We start from the raw sequence: 13,398 nt of genomic DNA, 5'->3' as shown, positions 1-13,398 counted from the left end.
TAGGGGTATTCCCTGAGACTACCCAAGAAAAAAAAGCAAGCCTGTCTTACAAATGGGAGGCTAGCGAAGTACTGGAGGCCGCTGCGGTTGATAAAAAATATCAAAACTGATTTTTTTATCGCCGCAGTGCGTGTAAAGTGAATGTGCAGTGATAAAAAAAAAAAAATTTTGTCACTGCGGTGGGGCGGGCGTGGGTGAACGCACGTGTGGGCGACCGATCAGGCCTGATCGGGCAAACACTGCGTTTTGGGTGGAGGGCGAACCTAAAGTGACACTAATACAATTATAGATCTGACCGTGATCAGTTTTGATCACTTCCAGATACTATAAAAGCATAAATGCTGATTAGCGATACGCTAATCAGCGAATCAGTGACTGCGGTGCGGTGGGCTGGGCGCTAACTGATCCCTAAACTACCTAACCAAGGGGCCTAAACTATACCTAAAACCTAACGGTCAATACCAGTGGAAAAAAAAAGTGACAGTTTGCACTGATCACTTTTTTCCTTTCACTAGTGATTGACAGAGGCGATCAAAGGGTTAATTGGGGTTCAGGGGGGTGATCTGGGGCTAGTATGTGGTGTTGGTGTACTCACTGTGTAGCCTGCTCCTCTGCTGGATCCAACCGACGAAAAGAACCAGCAGAGGAGCAGGCCAGCCGTATAACAGATCATATTTACAAATATGATCTGCTATCTGGCACTCTGATTGTTTTTTAAAAAAAATCAGCAACCTGCCAGCCGCGATCATTTGCTGGCAGGTTGCTGACGAAATACTCCTTGACGAAATGCCGGCCTGCGATGCGCATGCGCGGGCCGGCTGTGACCGAAATCTCGCATCTCGCGAGATGACGCGCGGATGTGTCCAGGAGGAATAAATCAACCACCTCCCGGACGCATCCATGCGTACAGTGGTCGGGAGGTGGTTAATATACTGCACATCTGGGATTAGACATGCATAAGTGACTGGAGTAACCTCCATCACACGGTCTGATATGGGTGTGGCTTATAGTCTTGCTTTATTCACATTGCATTAGTTGTCCTGCTATGCGGTTGTGTGGAAGCTTGGCTGTGAGCTGGATTTAATCAACTTCAGACCGCGTTCACACCATAGTTAGCGTAGTGGTAGGACCCTTGCCATGCTGAGAGACAGTGACGTGGTGCATGATGGGCTCCGATGTGTTCCTGACAGGAATATATTGGCAAAAATATTTAAGCTTTTAATATCTGCTTGTATGACTAGCTAGTATAGTCAGTGGCATATCCGTTTGGTGCATTTTTTTCTGTGATTTATGCCTAAGTGACTGTCAAATTTAGGCCAGAAATACTGCTTTTTGGTTACTGGGGTGAAAAATACCTCTAATATACTGCACATCTGGGATTAGACATGCATAAGGCGCTAACATTTAGCCCAGAAATACGGCTTTGGCATACTGGGCTGAAAAAAGCCTCTGATATACTGCACATCTGGGATTAGACATGCATAAGTGACAATCACTTATGCACGTTTACACATGCATTCCCAGATATGCAGTATATTAGAGGTTTTTTTCACCCCAGTAACCAAAAAGCCATATTTCTGGCCTAAATTTGACAATAGAATGCACTGACACACAGCGACTTATGTTTCTTGATGAGGACATGGGAATACCACCTCAGCACGTCTCTGATGATGACGAAACACAGGTGCCAACTGCTGCGTCTTTCTGCAGTGTGCAGACCGAAAAGGATGTCAGGGAGGAAGACTGGGTGGAAGACGATGCAGGGGATGATGAGGTCCTAGACCCCACATGGAATGAAGTTCGTGCCACTGACTTTCAGAGTTCGGAGGAAGAGGCAGTGGTGAGACCGAGCCAACAGCGTAGCAAAAGCGGGAGCAGGGTGCAAAAGCAGAGCAGCCGTCGCCAAAACAGTTCACCTGCTACTGGCCACCGTCACCAGGGACCGAGCACACCAACTTCAAGGAGTTCCCTGGTATGGCACTTCTTCACACAATGTGCTGATGACAAGTGCCATCAGAGCCTGAAGTGAGGCATTAACGTTCTGAACTTTAGCACAACCTGCATGACCATGTATCTACATGCGAGACACGGGCTGCAGTGGAGTAAGCACCTTCAAAACCAAGAAAGGGCTCAGGCCCGTCCTGCTCCCTCTTCTGCTGCTGCCTCTTCCTCCCCCTCTGGAGGAATGCTGGCACCTGCTGCCCAGCAAACAGAGGATGTGCCACCAACAACACCACCTCTGTCACCAAGCATCTCCACCATGTCACATGGAAGCATTCCGCTCTCCATCTCACAAACGAAGCCACCCTCGATCCCTGGCCATGAATGCTAGCATTTCTAAACTGCTGGCCTTTGAAATGCTGTCATTCAGGCTGGTGCAGACAGACAGCTTCAAACAGCTTATGTCGCTTGCTGTCCCACAGTACGTCGTTCCCAGCCACCACTACTTTTCCAGGAGAGCCGTGCCCTCCCTGCACAACCAAGTATCGGATAAAATCAAATGTGCACTACGCAACGCCATCTGTGGCAAGGTCCACCTAACCACAGATACGTGGATCAGTAAGCACAGCCAGGGACGCAATATCTCCCTAACTGCACACTTGGTAAATGTAGTGGCGGCTTGGCCCCAGGCGGAGAGCTGTTTGGCGCACGTCCTTCCGCCGCCAATGATCGCAGGGCATCATTCTTTGCCTCCTGTTGCCTCCTCTTCTACCACCTCCTCATCCAGTCAGCGACAGACCTTCACCACCAACTTCAGCACAGCCAGGGGTAAACGTCAGCAGGCTGTTCTGAAACTGATGTGTTTGGGGGACAGGCCCCACACCGCTCAGGAGTTGTGGTGCGGTATAGAACAGACCGACGAGTGGTTGCTGCCTGTGGGCCTCAAGCCCTGCCTGGTGGTGTGCGATAATGGGCAAAATCTTGTTGCCGCTCTGGGACTAGCCGGTTTGATGCACATCCCTTGCCTGGCGCATATGCTGAATTTGGTGGTGCAGAAATTCATTCACAACTACCGACATGTCAGAGCTGCTGCATAAAGTGCGGGCCGTCTGTGCGCACTTTCGGCGTTCTCATCCTGCCGCCGCTCAGCTGTCTGCTCTACAGCGTATCTTCGGCCTTCCCGCTCAGCGCCTCATATGCGACGTGCCCACCAGGTGGAACTCCATCTTTCACATGCTGGAGAGACTGTGCTAGCAGCAGCAGGCCATAGTGGAGTTTCAGCTGCAGCACGCACGGGTGAGTCGCACTGCGGAACAGCACCACTTAACCACCAATGACTGGGCCTCCATGCAAGACCTGTGTGCCCTGTTACGCTGTTTCGAGTACTCCACCAACATGGCCAGTGGCGATGACGCCGTTATCAGCGTTACAATACCACTTCTATGTCTCCTTGAGAAAACACTTAGGTGGATTGAGGATGTATCCCAGGACGAAGAGGAGGAAGAGGGGTCATCTCTAACACTTTCAGGCCAGTCTTTTAGAACAAAATAATTTTTATTAGAATTTTCAAAGAAATTTCTATATAACATACAGAAAATTGAAAGTTTCACACGTAATATTACTTCATATCACATGAGGTGAGAACACATAGGGACAGTCTTTTAGAAGTGGCTCAGAAAGAGGATTTTTGCAACAGCAGAGGCCAGGTACAAATTTTGCCAGCCAGGGCCCAATACTGGAGGACGATGAGGAGGAGGATGGGGATGAAGCATGTTCAGAGCGGGTGGCATCCAACGCAGCTCGGGCCCATCACTGGTGCGTGGCTGGGGGGATACGGAGGACGCAGACGATACGCCTCCCACAGAGGACAGCTTGCCCTTACCTCTGGGCAGCCTGGCACACATGAGCCTGTGCAACGACTGCAGAGTTGCCCACATTTTAACGTGTGCTGACTACTGGACGGCCACCATGCTTGGATCCCACAAAACTTATACCACCAAACATACATTCTTGTACTCAAGTCAAATGCAATGATTCTTTTTTATTTTTTTTATTTGTCCCAATATTTTGGGGGCTACCTACCCCAATAAAAAAAACAAAAAAAAAAACATTGTTGGCTACCTCCTCCATTGCTGCCTCCACCTACAATACCACATTCCCCGCCTCCTCAACCTCCGACTCCATATCCACCTCCTTCTCTGAGTTGCAGGTTAATAATTTAAAATTTTTAGTTATTTTATTTCATTTTAAGTTATTTCCCTATCCACATTTGTTTGCAGAGCAGTTGCCATACTCTTAAACACATTTTACTGCCTTTTACATCCCTGTAGCCTTTTCAAGGACTATTTTAGAGCCATTTTTTTTGCAAATTTTAGTGCCCCAAATTGAAAAAAAATCTTATTTCCAATTGTCGGGTGACATTTTACCATTTTTGGCGTGAATGAACCTCTGCTGTGCCTGGGTGACAGGGGCCTAAATCTCTCAAAATCCTCTGTTCTATTGCTGGGTGACATGAACCCCCTTTTGACGTGAATGAACCCCTGCTCTGCATTGCTGACAGGGAACAAAATGTTGTGAAAACATCTGTTACTGATCGCAAGATGCGCGACTACAAGCGCACGCTGCTGATGGCATTCCCATCTGACAGCGGGGGCACAGTGGAAGCACAAGTCGAAGGCAGAGGAGGAGGAAGAGGTCGCCAACGCAGCTGGGGCACCGCCAGCACCTGAGAAGACAGTGTTAGCATGGCCCAAATTGTCAGCCTTGGAGGTGCTGACCTGCCCTGCAGCCAGTGTATAGTGTGAACGTGTTTAGCACGGCAGAGAGCATTTTCACAGGCTGCAGCCAATGTGGACAAGCTTACGTTTATTAAAATGAACCAGGCATGGATCCCACAGGACTTGTCCGTACCTTGTGCAGAATAGACATTTATACCAGCCTCAACCATCCATTCTTGTACTCAAGTGCACTTATTCTTTGTTTTATTTTGTTATATGTCCCAATATTTTGGGGGATACCCCAATAATAAAAAAAATAATAATAACACAAATCAGTATTGGCTACCTATTCCTCCTTCACCGTCGCTTCCACCTACACCGCCACGTCAACCTACACCGCCACATCCACTGCCTCCTCAACCTCCTACTCCTTGATCCAGATTGTTATTTTAAATTTTTTTGTATTTTATGTTATTTTAAGTCATTTCCCCATCCACATTTGTTTGCAGAACAGTTGCCATGCTCTTAAGCACATTGTGATGCCTTTTGCAGCCTAGAGGACTATTTTAGGACTATTTTAGAGCCATTTTAGTGCCCAAAGTTCGGGTCCCCATTGACTTCAATGGGGTTCGGGGTCAAGTTCGGTCAAGTTCCGGCTAACTCGTCGAATCAGAACATCTAGGTGTCTGCTCAACTCTAGTAATAACCTGCTCTATAAAAATATCACATGAACTAACCCCTGAGGTGAATACCGTAAAAAAAACTGTAAAAAATACATCTTACATCACAAAAAGTGTCATATGCACTCTATAATATTACCAATCAACCCGTCATCTCATAATAATAAATTAAGCTACGGCTTTTAGAATGTGGAGACACTAACAAAATATTTTTTTTTTCAAAAATGCTTTGTTATGTAAAAGTGAAACAAAAAAAGTGTCATATTTGGTATTGTCGTGTCCGTAACAACCTGCTCTAGAAAAATACCACATGATCTAACCTATCAGATGTCAGATGAATGTTGTAAATAACAAAAAATTAAAACTGTGCCAAAACAGCTATTTCTTGTTACCTTGCCTCACAAAAAGTCTAATATAGAGCAATCAAAAATCATATGTACCCTAAAATAGTACCAACTAAACTGCCACCTAATCCCATAGTTTCCAAAATGGGGTCACTTTTTTGGAGTTTCTACTCTAGGGGTGCATCAGGGGGCTACAAATGGGACATGGTGTCAAAAAAACAGTCCAGCAAAATCTGCCTTTCAAAAGCCATATGGCGTTCCTTTACTTCAGCGCAAAGCCGTGTTCCCGTACAGAAGTTTACGACCACATATGGGGTGTTTCTGTAAACTATAGAATCAGAGCTATAAATATTTAGTTTTGTTTGGCTGTCAAGCGTTGCTTTGTAACTGGAAGAAATTGATTAAAATGGGAAATATGCCAAAAAAGTGAAATTCAGAAATTGCATCTTTATTTTCCATTAATTCTTGTAGAACACCTAAAGGGTTAACAAAGTTTGTAAAATCAGTTTTTTATACCTTGAGGGTGTAGTTTCTAAAATGGGGTCACTTCTTTTGAGTTTCTACTCTAGGGAGTCATCAGGGGGTCTTCAAATGTGACATGGCAGATTAAAATTATCCCAGTGAAATCTGCTTTCCAAAAACCATATGGCGTTCCTTTTCTTCTGCGCAATGGTGTGTGCCTGCACAGCAGTTTACAACCACATATGAGGTGTTTCTGTAAACTACAGAACCAGTGCCATAAATATTGAGTTTTGTTTGGCTGTTAACCCTTGCTTTGTAACTGGAAAAAATTAATTAAAATGGAAAATCTGCCAAAAAAGTGAAATTTCATCTCTATTTTCCATTAACTCTTGTGGAACACCTAAAGGGTTAACAAAGTTTTCAAAATCAGTTTTGTATATCTTGAGGGGTATAGTATCTAAAATGGGGTCACTTTTTTGGAGTTTCTACTCTAGGGGTGCATCAAGGGTCAGTGGCGTAGCATGGGTTGTCAGCGCCCGGGGCAAGCCAAGTATTGTGCACGCCCCCTTCCTAACCAGTGGACACGCCTCTTTTTACCAACCTGCAATCCTATGTAAAACCGCAGTTAACACAGTGATAATGCTCTGAGTACAGATAATGAAGTAGATGTCACCTGAATTGTCACACTCTTCTTCAAGCAAGACACAATAGTGCTGTAAGAGGAAGGAGGCAGAACCAGCTTTGAGACCCCCGCACAGAACATCCTGATGCTGGCTAGACTCAGCATGTTAAGACAAGGGAATTGTATACGCCATGGATTATACATGTTTTGAGTTCTGGAACCGCATTGTTGTGGTGAGGCCCTAGAATTCAGAACTGACATAGTGTGACCTTTGGCCAGCTGTGGCGGTGTGGGCCTATAGAGGGAATGGCTGATTCTAGCCTTTCTGCTGTCCCTGCTGTGGAAAATCCTCAGTCCAACAACTCTCCTAGTCCTAGTGCTAAAGAGATTTTGGGATTTACATTTTATACAACGCTACAAAACATGCTGGCTAATACAGCGCACATACCTCTTACATCCAGTGACATCTCCTCAGATGCAGATGTTCTCTTTCCTCATCTTCTCCTTTCAAAGATCATTATTTCTTCCAGGCATATGTCATTTCTGCAGAGTTTAACACACAGACATCTTAGTTTCCTCGCTTTTTTATAATCCTCCCCCTTTTTGTGCCCCAACATTGTAATGCTGCTACCCCCAATACTGTACTGCAGACAACAGTACCATGCAGATAATCCCCCCAATAGTAATAGTGCTTCCATACTGTCCTGAATAGTAATAGTGCCCCTACAGTAGCCCAATAGCAACCCCATTAGCAATGCCCTCCATATTATGCTCAATAATAATGCTCCCACAGCACCCCTTATATAAGACCCCTCGATAAGGCCCCTATAGAGCCCACAGAAGTAATTAGGCTGATCTATAAGGCACCCTTTTAGTGCCCCCAGTAGTTATAATGCCCCTGTAGTAGCCACTACGGTATTTCTAAACCCCCACTGCAGTGCCCCCTGTATTATAACGCCCCCTCACCCCTTGGTGTCTATATGTATATTGCCCTCTGTATTTATAATATATGTAATGGCCGCTCTGTATTATTAGTATATACCGTTCTCCCTCTGTCTTATTAGTAGATAATGGCCCCCAGTTTATTAATATATTAAATTCCCCTTCCGGAGTATATTAAATGCTCTCCCCCATTCCCGTTGTGCTCTTAATACTGCATGCATTAGAATATACATTAAACAAAAATTAAAATAAAATACTCATCTGTAATCCTCTTTGTCGTCGTCTATGGCCTGAGCTCCAGCGTCCTGGTGCAGGCGGTCACACTGTGCCCTCCTGCGCCACGTGATGACGTCATCCCACAAGACAAGGCGCAGGAGGTCATGTGAGGTCCCCCCTCCATACAATCCTACACAGCCCCCCCTCCATACAAACCTACACAGTCCCCCCTCCATACAATCCTACACAGCCCCCCTCCATACAATCCTACACAGCCCCCCTCCATAGAATCCTACACAGCCCCCCCTCCATACAATCCTACACAGCCCCCCCTCCATACAATCCTACACAGCCCCCCTCCATACAATCCTACACAGCCTCCCTCCATACAATCCTACACAGCCTCCCTCCATACAATCCTACACTGCCTCCCTCCAAACAAGTTATACGAGCTTCTAAAGCACAGGCAGAAGAGAAATTAGCTCAGTCAGTGAAAAAAGGCAATAAGACATTCTTCAGAAACATAAAAGAAAGGAAAATAAAAGAAGGAATTACCAAATTAAAAACAAAAGAAGGAAGGTATATGGAAGAAGATAAAGAACTAGCTGACTGTCTCAATGAATACTTCTGTTCAGTTTTTACAAAGGAAAATTAAGGAAAAGGACCTCAATTAGAAAGGAAGACTAATGAATCATTTGATGCATGTGTCTTTACAGAGGAAGAGGTTCTAAGTCAGCTGTCTAAAATTAATAAAAATAAGTCATAGGGGCCTGATGGGGTATACCCAAAGCTATTAAAAGAGCTTAGCGGTGAACTAGGAAAACCATTAACAGATTTATTTAACCAATCACTGGTAACAGGAGTCGTCCCAGAAGATTGGAAATTAGCAAATGTTGTGCCCATTCACAAGAAAGGTAGTAGGGAGGAATTGGGCAACTATTGGCCAGTAAGCCTGACATCAATAGTGGGAAAATTAATGAAAACCATACTTCAGGAGAGGATTGTGGAACATCTAAAATCCCATGGATTGAAAGATGAAAAACAGCATAGGTTTACTTCAGGGAGATCATGTCAAACTAATCTTATAGATTTTTTTTTGATTGGGTGACTAAAATAATAGATGGCGGAGGTGCAGTAGACATCACTTATCTAGACTTTAGTAAGGCTTTTGATACTGTACTACATAGAAGGCTTATCAATAAATTGCAGTGTTTGCGCGTGGACTTCCATATTGTTGAATGGATTAGGCAGTGGCTGAGGGACAGACAAAAGAGGGTTGTAGTTAATGGAGTATATTCAGACCATGGTCTTGTTACCAGTGGGGTACCTCAGGGATCTATTCTGAGACCCATATTGTTTAATATCTTTATCAGCGAATTGCAGAAGGCCTTGATGGTAAGGTGTGTCTTTTTGCTGATGCAATTACTGAATGGTCTGTTAGACCAACAATCCCTTTAGGGGCCTCTAACTAATAATAAAATTATATCTATTTTGTTCATTTAAAATCCACACTCAGCAAGAAAACCCATTGTTAAAATTGTCAGGGTACAGTGAGATGTCAAGTTGGCTATTGTCTACTACTGGTTGCTAATAGCAACTCACAGGGCTTGTCCATTGCAGCCCTTATTTGATATATCAATGCCTATCAGGTGCATTACTTTGGGCATGCTCGGACCAGGAAACTTATGAGTGTATGATTGTATCACTCCGAGGGGCAATATTGATCAACCAATATGTTTCATTTATTTAGTATTTTGTTATTTTTTGTCTTTTATTTGTTTTATTATTTATTATGAAGCCACACACCCACCAAGTGTATCAGCCTGTCAGAGTATTCATTGTATCTAAATCTATGCCTGGGAGATGTTCCAACTTTGGCAACAATTCAATATCTCCTCAGGCACTTATGCTCTGTAAGCTGATAGATAACACAGATGGGTACGTTGGTCTCTTACTGGCTCCTACTAGTTCTGTCCTCTGTGAGGATTGATATTAGATCGGTGTGAAATATACTGATTGCTTCCCTCCACAGTGAGTACTGGCTATAGCCTGATCAAGCCGCTCCTAATGCTCCTGAATTATCTCACTGACCTCCGTTTGAAGCGCCAAAGTTTGAAGCGCTAAACTAATACACCCCTCCCGACATGTTTTGCCACTTGCGTGGCTTCGTCAGGGGAAGTGGGGTATAGGCGCTTGCGCGCTCGCAGTGACCTCCATTTGTGTAGTGCTGAGTCACACCCATCTCATAGCTGTGACCGCTGAGTGCTCTGCTACCTCTTACTGACATATTTCCAATCCTATCAGAAGAGAGCTCATCATCTTGCGTCTATGTTCTGCGCTCATTGCTCTTTGGGTCCGTCGCAGGTAGGTCGGGTGTTATTGTTACCTCCCCTTTAGGTGATGTGACTCCCAGTCATTCCATGTCCGTTAACTAATTCATGCCGGTTACTCTGCCAAATCCTCGGGCAGGGCTGAGTAACTGATACAGTATAGAATCATTCTCCAAGCACCACAGTACTTTTATTTAATATAAATAGATAGATATATATATCAATCCTCTGCCAGAAAATATTAATAAGCAGGGGCTACTGTGAATTCTATTGTCATTTAGATCACCACATATATCTTACAGCGATCCATCTGATTCTATATCACTTATTAAAAATTTTCTGTAGGTCTATGGAAAATACATTATTTGCCCGATCAGTTTTTAGGTTGATTCGTTTTATTAAAAGGTGACTAGTGATTACTCGATCACAGCTACCTGTATGCTACTTTTGAGGACCATTATACTTGATAGGACATGGATTCTAGAGTCTGTAAGGTCTGCAGGGACTCGACAGTACACAGAGTATACACTCACCCAAAGAATTATTAGGAACACCATACTAATACAGTGTTGGACCCCCTTTTGCCTTCAGAACTGCCTTAATTCTACGTGGCATTGATTCAACAAGGTGCTGATAGCATTCTTTAGAAATGTTGGCCCATATTGATAGGATAGCATCTTGCAGTTGATGGAGATTTGAGGGATGCACATCCAGGGCACGAAGCTCCCGTTCCACCACATCCCAAAGATGCTCTATTGGGTTGAGATCTCATGAATGTGGGGGCCATTTTAGTACAGTGAACTCATTGTCATGTTCAAGAAACCAATTAGAAATTATTCGAGCTTTGTGACATGGTGCATTATCCTGCTATAAGTAGCCATCAGAGGATGGGTACATGGTGGTCATGAAGGGATGGACATGGTCAGAAACAATGCTCAGGTAGCCCGTGGCATTTAAACAATGGCCAATTGGCACTAAGGGGCCTAAAATGTGCCCAGAAAACATCCACCACACCATTACACCACCACCACCAGCCTGCACAGTGGTAACAAGGCATGATGGATACATGTTCTCATTCTGTTTACGCCAAATTCGGACTCTACCATTTGAATGTCTCAACAGAAATCAAGACTCATCAGACCAGGCAACATTTTTCCAGTCTTCAACAGTCCAATTTTGGTGAGCTTGTGCAAATTGTAGCCTCTTTTTCCTATTTGTAGTGGAGATGAGTGGTACCCGGTGGGGTCTTCTGCTGTTGTAGCCCACCTTTCTTTCCCATTCTGACATTCAGTTGGGAGTTCAGGAGATTGTCTTGACCAGGACCACAACCCTACATGCATTGAAGCAACTGCCATGTGATTGGTTGACTAGATAATCGCATTAATGAGAAATAGAACAGGTGTTCCTAATAATTCTTTAGGTGAGTGTACATGCACTATTATTAAATTCATAATGTGCCGAATAGGGAGTGCTGCATTTGCAAATAAAAGAGGGTCTATTTACGTTTCTTCTTGTCTACTTTTGTAACAATCTTTTATTTGTATGCTTTAAAAAAATATATATGTTAAATGAAGGCCGTATAGGAAAAGCCTTCATTGAGGCCCTTTGGGCTCAAGGTCTGTAACCTATGTACCATTTGGCTTCTTCCTGCAGGAGCTTCTGATCTAGATTGCCACTTCTTGGTCCCAAAATAATCTTGGTCAGTCCCCAAAGTTTTAGAACTTCAAGATTTTCTGTATTTATGGCGCTGATGTGACCTGATATCCTCCGTCTTAGTTCCTGTGTGGTTTTGCCCACATATAATTTGCAACATAAATGATGCCGCTACTGCGGCAGTTGAAAAATTCTCTGATCATATATTCACGTCCATCTGTTGGATTTTTGAATTTCTTCCTTCTAGGTACATATTTGCAAAAAGTGCAATTGCCACATGGGAAGGAACCTGTAATGCTGGATTTTAACCAATTTTTATTTGTTGTCTCTCTTTTAGGAAGAAAGCTATGAACAAGCTTGTCCCTGAGATTTTGTCCCCTTCTATATGTGACACTCGGATATGGTGACAACACTGTGCTCAACTCTTAATCACTGGTAAGTATCTTCCAATGATTTTTAAAAAATTTCATTTTCTGTTGGTTATTGCAATCGTAGGTACCAATGCATCTTATCCTTTTTTCATCCTGTATTGGGTCTTTTCTGTATTTTTTAGATATTAAGTCCTCCCTATTAGTGCTTTTGGCACGAATAAATCCTCACAGAGGACAGAACTAGTAGGAGCCAGTAGGAGACCAACGCACAATACACTCATAAGTTTTCTGGTCCGAGCATGCCCAAAGTAATGCACCTGATAGACATTGATATATCAAATAAGGGCTGCAATGGACAAGCGGCTGCAATGGACAAGCCCTGTGAGTTGCTATTAGCAACCAGTAGTAGACAATAGCCAACTTGACATCTCACTGTACCCTGACAATTTTAACAATGGGTTTTCTTGTTGAGTGTACATTTTAAATGAACAAAATAAAGATATAGTTTTATTATTAGTTAGAGACCCCTAAAGGGATTGTTGGTCTAACCAGGGGCGTTGCTAGGATCTCAAAAGATCCGGGGCACAAGCCCCAATAAATATGTCCCCCCCCGCACTATGCTGTACTTGCTATACAGCATCACTTACCGGTCACATCCAGGGCTTCCAGGTGACATGACGTCTCCTCTCTGTCATCATCTTCGCCATTCGATCTGGAAAACTTCTCTCAGCCGCCTCGTCTCTGCAGAGTGTGACACACAGACATCTTAGCTTCCTCACATTCTATCATTATCCCCCAACTGGAGTCCCCACAGTGTTATCCTGCTTCTTGCTGTGCCAAAACCTCAACCCCCCCCACCCAATACCCCCAAATACTATCCTAAAGAAACATTACTGCCCCCCATAGTAATAGTGCTCCTCATAGTCCCACCAATAGTAATTCCCTTCTAGAATGCCCTCATTAGTAACACTGCCCCAACCGTGATAATGCTCCTCAACAATGTTCCCATTATTAGAAGAGCCTTCCCATATTAATAATACCCTCACAAAGCCCCCAGTAGAAATAAGGCCCCTATTGTTCCCCCAGTGGTAATAAAGCTCCCTACAGACCCCTCAGTAGT

This window comes from Bufo gargarizans, chromosome 1 (genome assembly GCF_014858855.1).
Source record: "Bufo gargarizans isolate SCDJY-AF-19 chromosome 1, ASM1485885v1, whole genome shotgun sequence".
Lineage (NCBI taxonomy): Eukaryota > Metazoa > Chordata > Amphibia > Anura > Bufonidae > Bufo > Bufo gargarizans.
This window is presented reverse-complemented; position numbering follows the sequence as displayed.